This window comes from Oncorhynchus mykiss, chromosome 8, assembly GCF_013265735.2.
Source record: "Oncorhynchus mykiss isolate Arlee chromosome 8, USDA_OmykA_1.1, whole genome shotgun sequence".
NCBI lineage: Eukaryota > Metazoa > Chordata > Actinopteri > Salmoniformes > Salmonidae > Oncorhynchus > Oncorhynchus mykiss.
In genome coordinates, this window is record NC_048572.1 from 35,957,824 (window position 1) to 35,978,586 (window position 20,763).

The 20,763-nt window shown below is 43.4% G+C and overlaps 1 protein-coding gene across 3 annotated transcripts in view; it reads left to right on the plus strand.

Moving 5' to 3' along the window:
- Positions 1-20,763, plus strand: part of LOC110529869 (serine/threonine-protein kinase PAK 5) — a 114,874-nt gene that overhangs the window by 21,417 nt on the left and 72,694 nt on the right. For 2 of the 3 annotated variants that reach the window (XM_021612501.2, XM_036985402.1), the window contains exon 1: positions 13,257-13,951. The exons of the other annotated variant lie outside the window; for it this stretch is intronic. The gene's annotated coding sequence lies outside the window, so the exon portion shown is untranslated. Of the gene's footprint in view, positions 1-13,256; positions 13,952-20,763 lie in introns of those variants that run through there. 3 annotated transcript variants of the gene reach the window in all.

A 20,763-nucleotide genomic window follows, 5' to 3' on the forward strand; every position in this document is an offset into this window, starting at 1 on the left:
GGCTACTTTGAAGTATCTCAACTATAAAATATATTTTGATTCGTTTAACACTTGTTTGGTTACTACATGATTCCACATGTGTCATAGTTTTGATGTCTTCACTATTAATTCTACAATGTAGCAAATAGTCAAAATCAAGAAAAACCCTTGAATGAATAGGCGTGTCCAAACGTTTGACTGGTACTCTATGCCTTCCTTGGCGCATCCCATGTTCAACCCTCTTCAAGAGGTCTTTAAGATTGTACAACCCAACATATCGAGCGGTAGGAAATGTTGTCTACCAAAACTCTACTGTTCTACAAACGTTAGCACCGGCAAATGAGTCTAACACAGTGGTGTAGTGGTGTCAACAAAAACCATGACTGGCAAGAAGAGTGAATTCGATCTGCACTCAGATCTCCCAATAGTCATATCTATTGCCATGGATAACCCCTGAGGAACACTTCCATTCCTGTTTGCAATCCCCCAATAACCTATTTGAAACCCCAAAGCATTATATGATCTGGGTTCAAATACTATTTGAAATCATTTCACACACTTTAGCTGGGCTTGATTGAGCTTGCCTGGCGCAGTGGAACCAATAGAACATTTGCAAAGCTGCAAAACCCACCCATCTGGCACTTCAGTCTGACTGAACCAAACACCAAAAGAATGGAAAGATTTCAAATAGAATTTGAACCCGGATCTGCAGTTCATTATGAAAAAGGCATTCTGTGTGTGTGTGTTGTAATATGCGGTGTTATGAATGATTCCACTGTGGATAGGCGAGGCCTACTTCTCTGTTCTCCTATTATCCCTGCGAGCCACCTCATTTCCCCTTTCCTGATATATGTGTCACCACGTACTGCTTTGTAATTTACCATCTGCATAAGTGGACCGACCGCATTTGTGTGAGTGTGTGTGTCTGTTTGTGTGTGTGTGTCTGTGCGTGCGTGCCTACGTGTGCGTGTCTGTTTTGTAAATAGGTAATGGTTCCTAGAAGTGATGATTACTGTGGCTGTTATGGTTAACAACCAAGCAAGGTTGTTATGGGTGCTAGTGCTCTTGTCTCGTCAGTCTCCAATGTGTGTGTGTGTGTGTGTGTGTGTGTGTGTGTGTGTGTGTGTGTGTGTGTGTGTGTGTGTGTGTGTGTGTGTGTGTGTGTATTTATGTGTGTAAGCGATGTAGGCCAAGCGCTGTGAGCAGAATGCGAGTTGACGAGCGTCTCCTCAGGCAACCTAGCCAAGCAGATGGGGAAGGCTATACAGTATGTCATTAAGTTACGGTGTAAATAGCAGGATGCACTGGGTAACAAACAGAAAGATGGAGAGATGGAGAAGGTGGAGGAGAGGAGAGAAGAAGGGAAATAGAAAGAGAGTGGGAGAGGGCAAGCAGGAGAGAGCAGAAGCCTGGCGTTGCTAATTTGCCCAAAGTGAGACTGTGTAGCCTGTCTGGACACACACACACACACACACACACACACACACACACACACACACACACAGACACACACACAGACACACACACACACACACACACACACACACACACACACACACCTCTAATCCTGCTCCGCTTCCTTATCACAGCCATCAGTGGGTGAAGTCATGTGTACCGGTATGAGTCTGTATGAGTCTTTTTTCAGCCAGATCAGATCTGCTGATGAGCGCTTCTCTACTGGACATCCAGGATGAACTCACTCACTATCAGCCCATGGCCACACACCCACTGATCACCTATTGAATATCAGACATTGATGTTTTAAAAAACGATGGGTGTTTCTTTTGTATGCCCTTTCAGATTTCTGTATGATATTCCTGATGCATGTTTAAAATAACTCTTATTACTATTGCTCTACCAACGACCCCCTGCGAGCCCCTGTGAGCCATGATGGGAAAACTCGGTGAAATCAGGCCGGCAGATGTACAGCTACATATACTATAGCTGATGCCTGAATACTGGCCGAGTGGAAATAGAGGCAGAGAGAGGATGAACACCACTAGGGAGGGATGAGGAGATGGAATAGGGAGAGATGGAGGGAGAGACTGATAAATGTTTCATAAGTATGGCTACTGTAGTTGTATATATCATCTCTGGTGTGGGTTATTGTGCAATGACTCACATTGTACTATCCAACTGTGTCATTGGATAACGTGTGTGTGTGTGTGTGTGTGTGTGTGTGTGTGTGTGTGTGTGTGTGTGTGTGTGTGTGTGTGTGTGTGTGTGTGTGTGTGTGTGTGTGTGTGTGTGTGTGTGTGTGCACATGTATAGGTCAAACACAAAAGTAACCCTTTAGGGAACAACCGTTATTCAAGGGACCTTTTAACATGGTGACCTTTTGGTCAGCTGGCTAAGGTCATTACCTACCACCTCTGGGTGGTAACCTGTGAGTGTGTGTTAAGGATTTATACCCAGATAAGACCAAACCGAATACCTACATCCCAGCCCACCGCGCAGAAATAGCACTCTGTCATCAGTCACAACGACGTTGTGGTCAGGGACCTTGGTGAGAAGTAACGGATTGATGCCCTGTCAAGACCATGCCAGCCGTGTCATAAATATCTGCTAGCGACTGCCAATTGCTGTGTCACTGTTAGGCCTTCACTATGGCCCAGCCCTGGGAGTTTATTTTTTATTTTTTACCTCAGCTCCTGTCTTTCATTGGTTACTCTGATCCATGTCTGAAGCTGTCTGTCTTTCATTGGTTACTCTGATCCATGTCTGAAGCTGTCTATCTTTCTCTATCCATCTCTATCCTTATCTCTCTCAGTGTAGGCAGATAACCAAGTAAAATGCTGCTTTAAGTTATGCAATGCCTCAGGGGCTTAAAACCATAAAAGCACACACACACACGCGCGCACACACACGGTCATTATTAATGCCCATTAAACACACCTTGCCCCAGCCGTTTTCAGCTGAAGAACAATTGGGCACACAACACAACCTATTAGAAGTCTGACAGGCAGTGGCTACACAACGTATAGAAAGCCAAAGGGATCATAACATTGATACGTAGCTACATACAACTATTTGCTGTACAAGTAAATGTTTTTGTATATACTTTACATCTCACTATTGAGATGTAGATACACAAAACCCTATGAATACATTTTATATTTCAGGCCCTGTATCCAACCAAACAAGGCAGGGGTGGATCCAGTGATCAATTATGTATGTTTGGGGTTGATGTGGGAGCCTGAAGGACTTCAAAGGCCCAATGCAGCCATTTTTATGTCAATATCAAATCATTTCTGGGTAATAATTAAGTACCTTATTGTAATAGATTTCCATTAAAATGGGCAAAAAATAACTTTTTATCCAGAATTTTGCTGTGGGGAGGGGAAAACTAAAAACTAGAGCTGTGTTCGAATACCCATACTAACATACTGTATACGACATACTTAATGAGAATATACTACATACTATATAATATTAGTATACTGTAAACAAACGGTGTCCTTTCAGTTGAGCCTAGCTAGACATTTTACAACTTCGGGTGTCCGTTTGTACATTGAGCGTTTCACTTCAGGAGCGTTCAGAGCGCACACGGGACCCTCTGGTGGAGAGGTAGGGTTGATCCGAACATTCTGACCTCACAACGGCAGTCAAGCACTCGAGCTAACTGTCTAGCTACTTCAAATCAAATCAAATTTTATTTGTCACATACACATGGTTAGCAGATGTTAATGCGAGTGTAGCGAAATGCTTGTGCTTCTAGTTCCGACAATGCAGTAATAACCAACAAGTAATCTAGCTAACAATTCCAAAACGACTACCTTATAGACACAAGTGTAAGGGGATAAAGAATATGTACATAAAGATATATGAATGAGTGATGGTACAGAGCGGCATAGGCAAGATACAGTAGATGGTATTGAGTGCAGTATATACATATGAGATGAGTATGTAAACAAAGTGGCATAGTTAAAGTGGCTAGTGATACATATATTACATAAAGATACAGTAGATGATATAGAGTACAGTATATACATATACATATGAGATGAATAATGTAGGGTATGTAAACATTATATTAGGTAGCATTGTTTTAAAGTGGCTAGTGATATATTTTACATCATTTCCCATCAATTCCCATTATTAAAGTGGCTGGAGTTGAGTCAGTGTGTTGGCAGCAGCCACTCAATGTTAGTGGTGGCTGTTTAACAGTCTGATGGCCTTGAGATAGAAGCTGTTTTTCAGTCTCTCGGTCCCAGCTTTGATGCACCTGTACTGACCTCGCCTTCTGGATGATAGCGGGGTGAACAGGCAGTGGCTCGGGTGGTTGTTGTCCTTGATGATCTTTATGGCCTTCCTGTGACATCGGGTGGTGTAGGTGTCCTGGAGGGCAGGTAGTTTGCCCCAGGTGATGCGTTGTGCAGACCTCACTACCCTCTGGAGAGCCTTACGGTTGTGGGCGGAGCAGTTGCCGTACCAGGCGGTGATACAGCCTGACAGGATGCTCTCGATTGTGCATCTGTAGAAGTTTGTGAGTGCTTTTGGTGACAAGCCGAATTTCTTCAGCCTCCTGAGGTTGAAGAGGCGCTGCTGCGCCTTCTTCACGATGCTGTCTGTGTGGGTGGACCAATTCAGTTTGTCTGTGATGTGTACGCCGAGGAACTTAAAACTTACTACCCTCTCCACTACTGTTCCATCGATGTGGATAGGGGGGTGTTCCCTCTGCTGTTTCCTGAAGTCCACAATCATCTCCTTAGTTTTGTTGACGTTGAGTGTGAGGTTATTTTCCTGACACCACACTCCGAGGGCCCTCACCTCCTCCCTGTAGGCCGTCTCGTCGTTGTTGGTAATCAAGCCTACCACTGTTGTGTCGTCCGCAAACTTGATGATTGAGTTGGAGGCGTGCGTGGCCACGCAGTCATGGGTGAACAGGGAGTACAGGAGAGGGCTCAGAACGCACCCTTGTGGGGCCCCAGTGTTGAGGATCAGCGGGGTGGAAATGTTGTTGCCTACCCTCACCACCTGGGGGAGGCCCGTCAGGAAGTCCAGTACCCAGTTGCACAGGGCGGGGTCGAGACCCAGGGTCTCGAGCTTGATGACGAGCTTGGAGGGTACTATGGTGTTGAATGCCGAGCTGTAGTCGATGAACAGCATTCTCACATAGGTATTCCTCTTGTCCAGATGGGTTAGGGCAGTGTGCAGTGTGGTTGAGATTGCATCGTCTGTGGACCTATTTGGGCGGTAAGCAAATTGGAGTGGGTCTAGGGTGTCAGGTAGGGTGGAGGTGATATGGTCCTTGACTAGTCTCTCAAAGCACTTCATGATGACGGAAGTGAGTGCTACGGGGCGGTAGTCGTTTAGCTCAGTTACCTTAGCTTTCTTGGGAACAGGAACAATGGTGGCCCTCTTGAAGCATGTGGGAACAACAGACTGGGATAGGGATTGATTGAATATGTCCGTAAACACACCAGCCAGTTGGTCTGCGCATGCTCTGAGGGCGCGGCTGGGGATGCCGTCTGGGCCTGCAGCCTTGCGAGGGTTGACACGTTTAAATGTTTTCCTCACATCGGCTGCAGTGAAGGAGAGTCTGCATGTTTTAGTTGCGGGCCGTGTCAGTGGCACTGTATTGTCCTCAAAGCGGGCAAAAAAGTAATTTAGTCTGCCTGGGAGCAAAACATCCTGGTCCGTGACGGGGCTGGTTTTCTTTTTGTGATCCATGATTGACTGTAGACCCTGCCACATACCTCTTGTGTCTGAGCCGTTGGTATTCGGTTTGGTCTTATCTGAGTATAAATCCTTAACACACACTCACAGGTTACCACCCAGAGGTGGTAGGTAATGACCTTAGCCAGCTGACCAAAAGGTCACCATGTTAAAAGGTCCCTTGAATAACGGTTGTTCCCTAAAGTTGTTCCAGACACATAATGAGAGAACACCTCACTCTGACCATTTTACTCACCCTAGCAGAGCTGGTTAGGCTGTTTTCATGTTATCCAGAGCGTTGGTGACTGTAACTGTGCTGCTGCCAACAATTTAATGATGCTTTTTGACAGACGTTTACTGACACCGGCCATATTCAACGGGTGTTGAGCGTTCGTAAATTCATTAGTTATTCTGCGCAACTGGTACACAGATATGAGCTCTGAAATCGGAATAGATAGCCAGAGCGAATTTACGAAAGTACATGAATGTCCATTGAGAACTCACAACAACTGTACCACTTAGCTAAGAATGACGGGAATAATCAAGTCAATAAACGTTTGGTAGTTAGTTAGATGGCATATAGTTAATATACTGGCAAGTTTGATGTTTAACATATCGGTACATACCAGCCAACATAGCGTGCAAGGTAACTTGTTTTAAAAGTCATTACTTTATTACGTTGCTTAACGTTTTCTTAACATTTGCCATAATTAGTTAAGGCAATGAATTTATATCCGCTCTCGTTGGACTTTGGCTGCATATTATTGACTTTAAATCTGAAAACAATGTGAAGCCACGCCCATTTCCTGAAGAATTGCAATATGGGAGTATATTCGAACACAGCTTAGCTGTTATTCATGGTTGCACCTCCGTCACTCGGTTGCGTCGTTGCTATTGTTATCAACGTTCTACAGGCGCCGCAGCCATATTGATGCTCAAAAGTAGAACGGGGGCTAATGACTTTGAACCGGGGCTAATGACTGTGTCTTCTAAATTACACTATAGGGGCTTGGGAATACTATGCCATTGATACAGTAGGTCATATTTATTAGGAAACAACTTTGCAACAACATGTTGTCAAATTTACTTTAGCAAAGTTAGTCAAAAATAGCTAGCAATGCAAATGTTAGCTAGCTAAAATCTGGAGGTCTTCCCTCAATCTTAGCTAGCTAAAATAGCTAGCAATGCAAATGTTAGCTAGCTAAAATCTGGAGGTCTTCCCTCAGTCTTAGCTAGCTAACATTATACTGCAGCCACAGTAATGCACTTTTTAGATCAACCCTTCATCAGCTTTCAATGAGGATGCATTGAGTAGAATGCTCAGTTGGGCATCAGTCCTAAAACAAACGTTCAAAACAATATTGTGACGCAACTTGCGACCCATGAATTGGCAGAGAGGTTTGGAACGTTCTTTCTTATTGGTATATTAACCACTTTGCAGCATGGTGATTTCACCATGGAAAGCTGAAACCATGCAAACCTGCTGATTAGAAGGTCCTGTGTAAATTGTATTTTTAAACATGCAACTATCAGGAAATAATACTGATCAAATGTTGTCACACTTTTAAGGTGTTAAGTTTCATCAGCTGTTGTACACTGGGCTTTTAACATGTTCCTCTCATCTAGATAATGGGGGAGAAAGCCTGCTTTCATAGGACATATGAGGAACCAGGTTGCTTCTGGCCCACTGTAAAAAAAAAAAAAAAAATGTATTTTTAATGATAACTTACTGGAAGCCAGTTAACTGTAAGTTATTGTAAAAAAGGTACAGTATGTTACCGTAAATATAGTAAGTTACTATAAAGGACAGACAGACAGGCTCATCTGTTTGTTTGTGTGTGTGCATGTGTGGGCGCGCACACGTTTTTGTGTGTGCAAGCGTGTGTGTGCATGTGTGTGTAAATGCTTTTAAGCAGAGCCTCATCTACAGCAGTGAGTGGAGAAGTGGTGGAGCATAACAGAGAGAAACACATTTACAGCCTCTCTGTGCTACATGTAGAATTGGGCTCTGTGATTAGTGGTTTGTTAGTGATGCTGCAAGTGGCTGTTAAATGGTTAATGTGCCAAGCTAATGGAGCAGGAGAGTGAGTTTGATCAACGTTCAAGGAACATTACAAAGATACAGTATTCAAGTATTCAACTTATATTGTCAATATAACTGTTTATACTGCCGTATGTGTGTGTGTGTGTGTGTGTGTGTGTGTGTGTGTGTGTGTCAGCATCCCACTGGGCACACACTGGTTGAATCAACGCTGTTTCCACTTCATTTCAATTTAAATGACGTTTCAATGAAATGACGTGGAACAGACGTTGAATTAATGTCTGTGCCCAGTGGGATGTGTGTATCTCTCCCATAGCATGGTATGGAAAACTCTTGGAATGTGGTTGTTAATGGTTCATTAGCCATCAATAACAGACTGTTAAAAACAGACATTTTAACTCTCCACACTCCTCTTCCCAGGCCACAGGCTTGGCCTTTACAGTCCAGAGACAAACTCAACACTCAGACTCTTTATGTCTGTCCCCACCCGTCATCCCTTCTGATGGCAGGCAGCGACAGAGGTCAAACGCTAAACAAATCTCTCCCTGTTTGACAGAGGAAGCCACTGTGTGTGTGTGTGTGTGTGTGTGTGTGTGTGTGTGTGTGTGTGTGTGTGTGTGTGTGTGTGTGTGTCTGCGCGCGCGCATTTGTGAGGGAAAGTGTGCCTGCACTCGTGTGAGTGTGTGTGAGGTGAGCCTGTGTGTGTGCATTTCTATGTGTTGTCTGTGTACAGATGTTAGCCTTGAGGCGATGTAAAAAAATACCATATGGGTAGGTTTTCTTAAAGGAGTCTTGGTTCGAGATGAAATGAGATGAAATGAGTGAAGCGTGATGATGATATCTCTATACTTAGAAAATCACTGGCACTGAATAGATCTGGATACAGTCACCTCATATATCCTCAACACATGAGAAAGGCTTGGAGAGTGTCATACACTGAACTGGAGCATGCAGCTATACAACACATGGATCATATATCCAAATATATGACATTCATATAATATATAACTTATAGCCAGTATTAGACATCTATTCACCTCACCTACAGTTGAAGTCGTAAGTTTACATACACTTAGGTTGGAGTCATTAAAACTTGTTTTTCAACCACTCCACAAATTTGTTGTTAATAAACTATAGTTTTGGCAAGTCGGTTAGGACATCTACTTTGTGCATGACACAAGTCATTTTTCCAACAATTGTTTACAGACAGATTATTTCACTTATAATTCACTGTATCACAATTCCAGTGGGTCAGAAGTTTACATACTCTAGGTTGACTGTGCCTTTAAACAGCTTGGAAAATTCCAGAAAATGATGTCATGGCTTTAGAAGCTTCTGATAGGCTAATTGACATAATTTGAGTCAATTGGAAGTGTACCTGTGGATGTATTTCAAGGCCTACCTTCAAACTCAGTGCTTCTTTGCTTGACATCATGGGGAAATCAAAAGAAATCAGCCAAGACCTCAGAAAAAAATGGTAGACTTCCACAATTCTGGTTCATCCCTGGGAGCAATTTCCAAATGCTTGAAGGTACCACGTTCATCTGTACAAACAATAGTACGCAAGTATAAACACCATGGGACCACGCAGCCGTCATACCGCTCAGGAAGGAGACACTTTCTGTCTCCTAGAGATGAATGTACTTTGCTGCGAAAAGTGAAAATCAATCCCAGAACAACAGCAAAGGACCTTGTGAAGATGCTGGAGAAAACATGTACAAAAGTATCTATATCCACAGTAAAACGAGTCCTATATCGACATAACCTGAAAGGCTGCTCAGCAAGGATGAAGCCACTGCTCCAAAATTGCCATAAAAAAGCCAGACTACAGTTTGCAACTGCACATGGGGACAAAGATCGTACTTTTTGGAGAAATGTCCTCTGGTCTGATGAAACAAAAATAGAACTATTTGGCCATAATGACCATCATTATGTTTGGAGAAAAAAGGGGGAGGCTTGCAAGCCGAAGAACACCATCCCAACCGTGGAGCACGAGGGTGGCAGCATCATATTTTTGGGCTGCTTTGCTGCAGAAGGGACTGGTGCACTTCAAATAGATGGCATCATGGGGATGGAAAATTATGTGGATATATTGAAGCAACATCTCAAGACATCAGTCTTGGGCGCAAATGGGTTTTCCAAATGGACAATGACCCCAAGCATACTTCCAAAGTTGTGGCAAAATGGCTTAAGGACAACAAAGTCAAGGTATTAGTGTGGCCATCACAAAGCCCTGACCTCAATCCTATAGAAAATGTGTGGGCAGACCTGAAAAAGCATGTGCGAGCAAGGAGGCCTACAAAGCTGAGTCAGTTACACCAGCTCTGTCAGGAGGAATGGGCCAAAATTCACCCAACTTATTGTGGGAAGCTTGTGGAAGGCTACCCGAAATGTTTGACCCAAGTTAAACCATTTAAAGGCAATGCTACCAAATACCAATTGAGTGTATGTAAACTTCTGACCCACTGGGAATGTGATGAAATAAATAAAAGCTGAAATAAATAATTCGCTCTACTATTATTCTGACATTTCACATTCTTAAAATAAAGCGGTGATCCTAACTGACCTAAGACAGTACATTTTTACTAGGATTAAATGTCAGGAATTGTGAAAAATTGAGTTTAAATGTATTTGGCTACGGTGTATGTAAACTTACGACTTCAACTGTAGGTGCACATAATCTGTGTGTCTTGTGAGATCAGAATAATCTCTGTTTGTGTTTCTTATTCATTCTAACCAAAACTATTACTGTATACTTCATGGCGTCAGATAGTCCGCTAGTTCATACGGTGGGGAGCCAGTTCTGAAGGACCATTCTGTCTCTCCTCCTCTCCTTCCAATCCCAAGTAAAAGGAATAGTCAATCATATGATACATGTTATGTATATATAGTTCAGCCCACGGCAGCAGCAGCTGAAGTGGTTTTTTTTACAGTTTGTAAGTGATGCAATATTGCACCTACACAGCAGGGTTTCAGGTAGAGAAGCACAGTACTGTACAGTATGTATGTAATATGACAACCATGGTGAGATATTACTGTCGAGACAAAATGTGTAAGGTGCAAGTGAATCACATTTTTAACCCCTTACTATACCTCTACAACGAGCAAGCTCAGAATTGTGAAGGTTCTGAGTGAGGATTTCACCATACTTTGAAAGCAGGCAGAATTCTCAGGAATGGGATCGGTAAAATAATGGGTTGATCCATGGATAAATGGTGTTGCATAAAAGCTCTGAATGAAACCATTACAATCTATAAAAAAAAAAATGCTGACCCGGTTTGGGTCATTTCTAAAAAACGGGGTTATTTTGACCCAGCGCTGTTAGGTTACGTGAATGAGATACTTGAATTACCCAGAAAGGTGGTTATTTTGTCCCAGCAGTGGGTTGCTTTTTACTCTTTTGCTGGGTTATTGTTCTTCATGTATTTTTGATCAATCTGTGGGTTATCTTACTTTATTGCTGGGTAACCGTCATTTCAATTTTTATTGCTCGTCTCTACTATAGACTCTGCTGTTTTTATAGGCGTACAAATACCTCTAACGACAACAATCAATGTTATAACGTTACTACAGTACGAAATTATTGACATATGGCCAATCATGACGAATTGTAAATATATATGTGTACTTTTTTTATAAAAACAACAGGACACATTGTCTTCTGATCCAGAACCTGCCCATTCATGATGGTGAATGCCAGGGAGTAGAGGCGATTGTCCCCTGGTCAGAACGAAGGGTTCGGTTCTCTTTTTCTTTTGGTCGCTTGGCGGAGACAGTCCCAACACCTCTTTGTAACGAAAGAAGGTGTTGTCACTGAAAAAAACTGTTAGCTGCAACTGTGTTAAAATCGGTTAAAACGTTGTGCAGTAAAAGTGTATATTTTGCATTTGTGAAATTATTTTGATGAGATATGAAAGGGCTTTATGTTTCTAGAACCATATCGCTATTTAGAATCGATGTAGGTTTAGATGTATGTTTTGCCTGCCAGACCCAGTCTAATTCTGAAGAGGTCCTTCGATCTCAAATAGTAACGGTAGGCTCCTTAAGAGTACATCTGCCAAACAACCCAGCATTTTTTAAAGAGTGTATGGTCATGTGACCTAAACACACACACGCACACACGCCTATGTACACACACGCACTCAAACACGTACACACATGCGCGCATACACACAGACACACACATTTCTACGCTGTCCTGAGGGTTGTACAGATCTCATTAAGATAACCCTGCTGATCTCTATGTAGCTGACAGATTCCCCTCTGAGTTGGTCTATTCAATGGTGGGATATGGATAGTACCAGAACAGATACAGAGATTATTTCACTGATAATATAGGACGTTTTTTCCTGATCTGATAATGTAGAAATGATGCTCTGATCTGATAATGTAGGAAGGTTCTTTCTGTCTTGATCATGTAGGAAGGTTATTTCTGTCTTGATCATGTATGAAGGTTCTTTCTGTTCTGATCATGTTGGAAGGTTCTTTCTGTCTTGATCATGTAGGAAGGTTCTTTCTGTCTTGATCATGTAGGAAGGTTTTTTCTGTCCTGATCATGTTGGAAGGTTCTTTCTGTCTTGATCATGTATGAAGGTTCTTTCTGTCTTGATCATGTAGGAAGGTTCTTTTTTTCTTGATCATGTATGAAGGTTCTTTCTGTCCTGATCATGTAGGAAGGTTCTTTCTGTCTTGATCATGTAGGAAGGTTTTTTTCTGTCCTGATGATGTTGGAAGGTTCTTTCTGTCTTGATCATGTTGGAAGGTTCTTTCTGTCTTGATCATTTAGGAATATTTCTCTGTCCTGATCATGTAGGAAGATTTCTCTGTCCTGATCATGTAGGAAGGTTTCTCTGCCTTGATAATGTAGGCATGTTTCTCTGTCCTGATAATGTAGGAAGGTTTCTCTGTCCTGATAATTTCAAGATTTCTCAGTCCTGATAATGTAGGCATGTTTCTCTGTCCTGATAATGCAGGCAGGTTTCTCTGTCCTGATAATGTAGGCATGTTTCCCTGTCCTGATAGTGTAGGAATGTTTCTTGAAGTCTTTCTTAGTCTGGCTATTTGTCCTCAGAGATCATGTTGAATGCCTGTGGTATGGAATATTATGGAGAACATTTTAGGGTAGAGATAACATCAATACCACAAACACATAGTAAATGACATTTATGGGAAAATTGCCAGTGCCACTATTGCGACAGTATAATTTTCCACATGTAATATAATGTATCTAAGGATGCTTAAGATACAGTTTATAGTTCATAGAATAGTTATCATACCCAGCACACCCCTAACTACAGTAACTACAGTGTGTTCCCTCTATTTAGGACCCAGTTGTCGCCTCAGCCTTTGCGCAGATATGCAGTGTGTGTGGGTGTGTGTGTGTGACAGTCCCCTCCCACAGTGGCATGTGTATTATTAGCCCAGGGGACTGGGAACGGGTGTGGCTGCCATACAAGCCACACTGGTTCCTGTTCTCCCTCCACCCCCCCCCCCCCCCCCCCAATGGTGGGTTAGAAGATGAGATCTCATGTTGAATGTGAGGCCGGACGTAGTGTGTGTGTGTCTGTGCACGGCACACACTCTGATCCGGTCAGGGAGAGGACACAAGACACAGGAGGCACACACACACACTGACACTGACACTCAGCAGCAGCGATGGCACCAGAAGATCTAAAAGAGGATCTAGAGCAGAAAGCCTGAAGGGAGGATGGATGTGAAGATTGTGAGTGTTTGGTTAGGACCGTCAGGGTGAATATCATAGGGAAAGGAAAAAGGACGTGTCCTGGCTTAGGCTGTCTGGCTGTGCCCTGCCCTGGGCTTTTCTGGGGCTGCTGGCGTCGGCAGTTTTCCAGTATGTCCTGTCGATATCTATAGTATCGTCTCTGACTGGGACTGAGCTGGGACAAACACACACTACAGGACAGGACAGGGTAGCTCGCTAGCTGGATAACACCTAGTACTTCAACTGCGAATCGTCCTGAATACCCAATGCCATCCATCACTCTGGATTATGTTTTATCTTCCTAAATCTCTTTATTAGGTTTAAAGAAGAATATATTTGGTAATCATACGTCCGGCAGTATGTGTACAGTAGAATATTAATAATACTGGAGAATAAACAGGACACAGACAGACACATTGACTGCAGTTGGAGTGTGCTGGTCTGGATGATGAATACTTGGACTGTACAGGTTCTCATGATGTAGGACTATTACCGCCTTGTGGAATTCGAACATTTCTATTGGTCGAGAGGAACTGTGACTGGGTTACCAGGTAAGATCTGTTACCAGGATAAGTTTCTCTCTAACTGTCAGACCTTTCTTTTTAACTATGACAAATGAAACGTGAAGCACAAGATAAATGTGACATTCATGAGTTTTAAAACTTGGACATACTCTGTTGCTGAATTCTGATCCTGGATCAGAACGTGGCTGTTTGGGATCACGTTCCTGGAAGAATACACCTCTAGCTTAACATGAATTTTGGACCAAATAAAAAAATCTTGAGGGAATCCAATCCTGATAAAACAAAGCAAACAACAATTTCACAACAGAGAGAACGTAAGACCAACTGAAGAACAAGAGCATAAAAACAGTACTCATTGGGTTGGTACAGTCAATAAAAAATGTCAAGCTGGCCAACCAATGTGGTGATGTAGCAGCAGACTGTACCTTAACAGGTGAGGCTGTCAGGCCACAGATCGGATGCCTTGACGGCTCTGTAGATTTGAACATGGTCTTAGCAACATCCTAGTTGTGGGTTTAGTTTAGGATCTCTTTTAGGGCAATCGCTCAGTGTAGATTGTGGGCCACATTTGAACTCACAGGCCTTTATAAGAAATACTGCTTGTAAATGAAGATGACAGGGACCAAAAATGGAGCATAATATTTTGGTGTTTAAGAAATGCCTTTTGGATTGTAATGAAAATGCCTGGGGTGGAGGGAGAAAGGGGGAAAATCTCTACATTTGTAACCTCGTTTCCGGGCTCAAATTGCTGGCGCGTAAGAGCATGGTAACACTGTGGCTCAAAGTTCCACTTGAAACTGGTGTGGTTAAAATCTAGGCAAGAGAGGAAGCAAGCCTGCTATACAGCTTTATTAGATGAAAAATTGCGAAAATCGGCAATTAATATACATGTTCTATCACAGGGATCATATTGTTTTTGGAGAGCCCGGTTGATTTGGAATTCAGGCATATAAAGTTTATATGTGAAAACGGTTTCTTAGATGCATACTTTCCAATTTCCCAAACCCACTTCCTTGTTAAGCCCATTACGTTGAACGTTGAAATCCACAAAGAGGGGGAGGTGCTAGACAGCGATGGACTGAGAGATCAGCCAACTAAAAACCCTGGCTGTTTGCGCCTGTCATGGACTGCAATTCAAGTCCCATTCTGAGGCGCTCTGAAACTAGACATCTCGCCAGAGAGAGAGAGAGCCCGCTGGTGGGTGGGATTACTACACCGAATAAAAATATAAACGCAACATGTAAAGTGTTGGTCCCATATTTCATGAGCTGAAATAAAAGATGCCTTAAATGTGTCATGCGCACAAAAATCGTATTTCTCAAAATGTTTGGAACATATTTCTTTACATGCCTCTGAGTGAACATTTCTCTTTTGCCAAGATAATCCATCCACCTGACAGGTGTGGCATATCAAGAAGCTGATTAAACAGCATGATCATTACACACGTGTGCTGGGGACAATAAAAGCCCAATCTAAAATGTGCAGTTTTGTCACACAACACAATGCCACAGATGTTTTTAGGGAGCGTGCTATTGACATGCTGACTGCATGAATGTCCACCAGAGACAGAGAATTGAATGTTCATTTCTCTACCATAAGCCACCTCCAACGTCGTTTTAGAGAATTTGGCAGTACGTCCAACCGGCCTCACAACCGCAGACCATGTGTATGGCGTTGTGTCGGCAAGCGGTTTGCTGAGTGCCCCATGGTGGCGGCGGGGTTATGAAATCGGCAGGCCTAAGCTACGGACAACAAACATAATTGCATTTTATTGATGGCAATTTGAATGCACAAAAACACAGCGACGAGATCCTGAGGACAATTATGAGGCCCATTTTTTTTAAAGGTATCTGTGACCAACAGATGCATATTTGTATTCCCAGTCATGTGAAATCCATAGATTAGGGCCTAATGAATTTATTTCAATTGACTGATTTCCTCATATGAACTGTAACTCAGTCAAATCAATGAAATTGTTGCATTTTGCCTAAATAGGGACTGCGGCTCTTAATCACACAAAAACATGTACATATTTGTGCTATACAGTGCATTCAGAAAGTCTTCAGACACCTTTACTTCTCTCACATGTTGTTATGTTACAGCTTTATTCTTAAATGGATTCAATTGTTTTTTCCCTCATCAATCGACACATAATATGCCATAATGAGAGAAAAAACTGCTTTTTGGAAAGATAATAAAAATCCATTTACATATGTATTCAGACCCTTTACTCAGTACTTTGTTGAAGCGCCTTTGGCAGCGATTACAGCATTGAGACTTCTTGGGTATGACGTTAAAATCTTGGCACACTTGTATTTGGGGAGTTTCTCCCATTTTTCTCTGCAGATCCTCTCAAGCTCTGTCAGGTTGGATGGGGAGCGTTGCTGCACAGCTATTTTCACGTCTCTCCAGAGATGTTCAACCGGGTTCAAGTCTGGGCTCTGGCTGGGCTACCCAAGGACATTCAGGGACTTGTCCCGAATTCACTCCTGGGTTGTCTTGACTGTGTGTTTAGGGTCGTTGTCCTGTTGGAAGGTGAACCTTTGCACCAGTCTGAGGTCCTGAGTGCTCTGGAGCAGGTTTTCATATACTTTGCTCCGTTCATCTTTCCCTCGATCCTGACTAGTCTCCCAGTCCCTGCCTTTGAAAAACATCCTCACAGCATGATTCTGCAAGCACCAAGCTTCATTGTAGGGATGGTGCCAGGTTTCCTCCAGACGTGACGGTTGGCATTCAGGCCAAAGAGTTCAATTTTGTTTTCTTCAAACCAGAGAATCATGGTCTGAGGGTCTTTTAGGTGCCTTTTGGCAAACTCCAAGCGGGCTATAATGTGCCTTTTACTGAGGAGTGGCATCCGTCTCGCCACTCTACCATAAAGGCTTGATTGGTGGAGTACTGCAGAGATGGTTGTGCTTTGTGAAGGTTCTCCCATCTCCACAGAGGAACTCTGGAGCTCTATCAGAGCGACCATCGGGTTGTTGGTCACCTCCTTGTCCAAGGCCCTTCTCCTCCGATTGATCAGTTGGCTGGGCGGCCAGCTCTAGGAAGAGTCTTGGTGGTTCCAAACTTCTTCCATTTAAGAATGATGGAGGCCACTGTATTCTTGGGGACCTTCAATTCTGCAGAAATGTCTTGGTATCCTTCCCCAGATCTGTGCCTAGACACAATCCTGTCTCAGAGCTCTACAGAGAATTCCTTCAACATCATGGCTTGGTTTTTGCTCTGACATGCACTGTCAATTTTGGGACCTTATATAGACAGGTGAGTGGCATTCCAAATCGTGTCCAATCAATGGATTTACCACAGGTGGACTCCAATCAAGTTGTAGAAACATCTCAAGGATGATCAATGGAAACAGGATGCACCTGAGCTCAATTTCAAGTCTCATAGCAAAGGATATTTTTATTTTTAATACATTTGCACACAAAAAAATAAAAACATTTGCTTTGGCAGTATGGGGTATTGTGTGTAGATTGATGAGGAATCTTTTTCAATCTAACAATTTTCGAATAAGGCTGTAATGTAACAAAAGGTGGAAAAAGTCAAGGGGTCTGAATACTTTCCGAATGCACTGTATGTGTATAAAAATATATTCTGTGTTTAACAAAAATCTGTACAAGCATAAAATAACTGTACAAGCATAAAATAAAATAAAATGTATTTTGCATACAATATATATGTAGCTCAGCATTGGTATTATTTATTTTCGACAGTCTTTTCTGCTCATCTTTATCGAGGGATCCAATAATTCCAGAACCCACTGTACATGCTTTCTCATACACGCAGAGACACACACACACACGTGCAAAAGTGTGTGTGTCGTGGCTGGGTTTTGGGAGCAGGGAAACGCCTGCCATGGCTCAGATGGCGACAGATGGCTTGAGACAAATCAGCCTGGGAGTCAAGAACCCTGCCCCTCTTAGTCTGTGTGGAGGGCGATCTGCCATGCTGGGGAATGTGTGTATGTGTGTGTGTGTGCGCGTGTGTGTGGGTGTAACGTTGTTGTATATGTTTGTGTAGGTTGGCACTTACGTTGAACTGGGTTATGCAAGGCTCTCATAACTCCTTTTTTACCAGTTCTGGTGAGAAACATGGCTAAGATACGACCACGGTTTATCTGTGGCGCAGAGCTCACTTTTACACGGGAGGTCAGCTATGAAGGTGAGCACACACATGCGCACTTGTGTTTGCAACACCTACCCATGCATTGTTTCGGAACAATCACATGTACATTCCATCGTCTTGGCATTAACCAGGCTACTGTTTCTCATCCAGTGACATTGTACCTCTTTGCTGTAATAACCTTATTCTCCATGAAGTGCTTTATAATCTGCTCATAAATTATAGCTCGGTGGTTGCTGGTCTGGCTGCCAAGACAATCCGTGCATTACGTAGTCCCGTAAGGTTTTCCCATACAGGGAAATTCTCAGAGGGCTCCTCGCTTAAATACTGTTCACTCGAAACGATGCAACTGCACTTCTACTTCATCTACTGTTAGTACTCAAGCCAGACGTGCACGGTGAATGCCATTCCCCTTTTAAAAGCCTGCCCGAAATGAGTGAGCATGTGTGTGCGCGTGCGTGCGTATGTGTGTGTGTGTGTGTGTGTGTGTGGGGCCTAGACGAGCAGTCCAGCAGTCTGTGCCAGTATTCCTCTTTCTCTTACAATCAGGCCTTAAACCCTGCTAACCTCTATAATCCCATTCCCAAATCTCACACACACACTGCCCCTTGGCTCGCATCTCTCTGCCTGCTCCTAATCCCGATGCAATCCCCCTAAATGTGCTGCTGGGGTTGAGGTTCTCTGTCTGTGTATAGCATCAGTCTTCTCCAGCCCTGGTCCTGAATAGAAACAAAGAGTGTGCAGGCTTTTTGTTCCAGTCTGGCACTAACACATCTGATTCAACTAATCCTCAAACCCTTGATTAGTTAAATAAGGTGTGTCAGTGCTGGGCTGGAGCAAAAGCCTGCACACCCTTCTGGGCCCACTCCCCCAGGTCTAGTTAAGGCAGCTAGCCAGTGTTTGTCCCTGATATCCAGAGATAGTGTTTTAGTTTTCTGCTTGTTGACGTAATTCACTCAGCTCTATTTTTAGTACGGATGTAATAGATGTAGAGTGGATGAATGCTGCCGTTTCACTTTCCAAAGGACACACTGGTGGTTAGGGATAAGAATAGTAAAATGTCAGACGGCTTCGGCCAATCAGTAGAGGTGGTACTGGCACTCAGCCAATGAGGAAAAGCCTTGTTGACAGGTCCGCAGTGCGTAAGGAGGTGATTGGCAGGTCAAATATGGATACGGAGCAGAGGGAGATCAGAGAATGCAGGAATGTGCGTGTTAGCTGGTTATTCTGGGGAAGACGTGAAAGGCATGCTAGTTATGCGTGTGTGTCCCTGCCACTCCATCTCCCTCCCTCCCTCTGGTGTTGGTGAAGCTACTCTGAAAATGTGGTTTACCAAGCTACCAATGACTTCACACTGGAAGAAGTTAAGCTACTGTAACAACTCCGCGGATCAGTGTGTCACATGCGTGGTAGCGCAAAACCAAGAGTCAGACAAGGCAATGAAGTTCTCAAACAGGGATTTAGTTAACTCAACATATTTGACAGGTAGGGGAATCTTCAGGTACCCAAATGAGTGTTCATTCAAGTGTAAAACCTTAAAATCAAGTACTGGCCCTTTCACAGCGATAACTAAACTGAAATAGCTGGGGAAGATCATATTTAACTTCAAGACAGAGAAAACTTCTAGGGTGCTGGCTGGTCCAACAATTATGACGGAGCTTCAGCGGGTCCTCCTCCCAGCTCTTTCTCCCTCTTCTTTGGTACTATGGCAGTCCCCATACAAGATAGGTGCCTGCCGCCACCTACTGTATTGGCTTTGCGTCAACCAACTATTCTGTAGTATGAATTCATTACAATTTGAAATCAATTATAATAATTGCCCTACCAACTAACCCTGCACCCATTACAACCTCACCACTATTCCACTACTTTGGCCCTATCAGATACTACTCCAGACCAGTAGCCTGGGAGGACGGGACACTATCGTTCAAAACATCTTGTAATTATTCTGCTGTAATATTCCGTACACCATGTACAAAAATATGTGGACACCCCTTCAAATTAGTGAATTCAGCTATTTCAGTCACACCAGTTGCTGACAGGTGTATAAAAATCGAGCACACAGCCATGCAATCTCCATGGACAAACATTGGCAGTAGAATGTCCTTACTGAAGGGCTCAGTGACTTTCAACGTGGCACCGCCATAGGATGCCACCTTTTCAACAAGTCAGTTCGTCAAATGTCTGTCCTGCTAGCGCTGCCCCTAACAACTGTAAGTGCGGTTATTGTAAAGTGGAAACGTCTTGTAGCAACAGCTCAGCTGCAAAGTTTTGTGGCCTAAAAGCTCAAAAGCGCGTAAAAATCATCTTTCCTCAGTTGCAACAATCACTACCAAGTTCCAAACTGCCTCTGGAAGCAATGTCAGCACAAGAACTGATAGACAGGAGTTTTGTGAAATGGGTTTCCGTAGCCGAGCAGCCGCACACAAGCCTCAGATCACCATGCACAATGCCAAGCGTCGGCTGGAGTGGTGTAAAGCTCTCCGCGATTGGACTCTGGAGCAGTGGAAACTCGTTTTCTGGAGTGAAGAATCACGCTTCACCATCTGGCAGGCCGACAGACAAATCTGGGTTTGGCGGATGCAAGGAGAACGCTACCTGCCCCAATGCATAGTAGCAACTGCAAAGTTTGGTAGAGCTCAGTGTGAAAGAATGTGACTGGCCTGCACAGAGCCCTGACCTCAACTGCATCGAACACCTTCGGGATGAATTGGAAC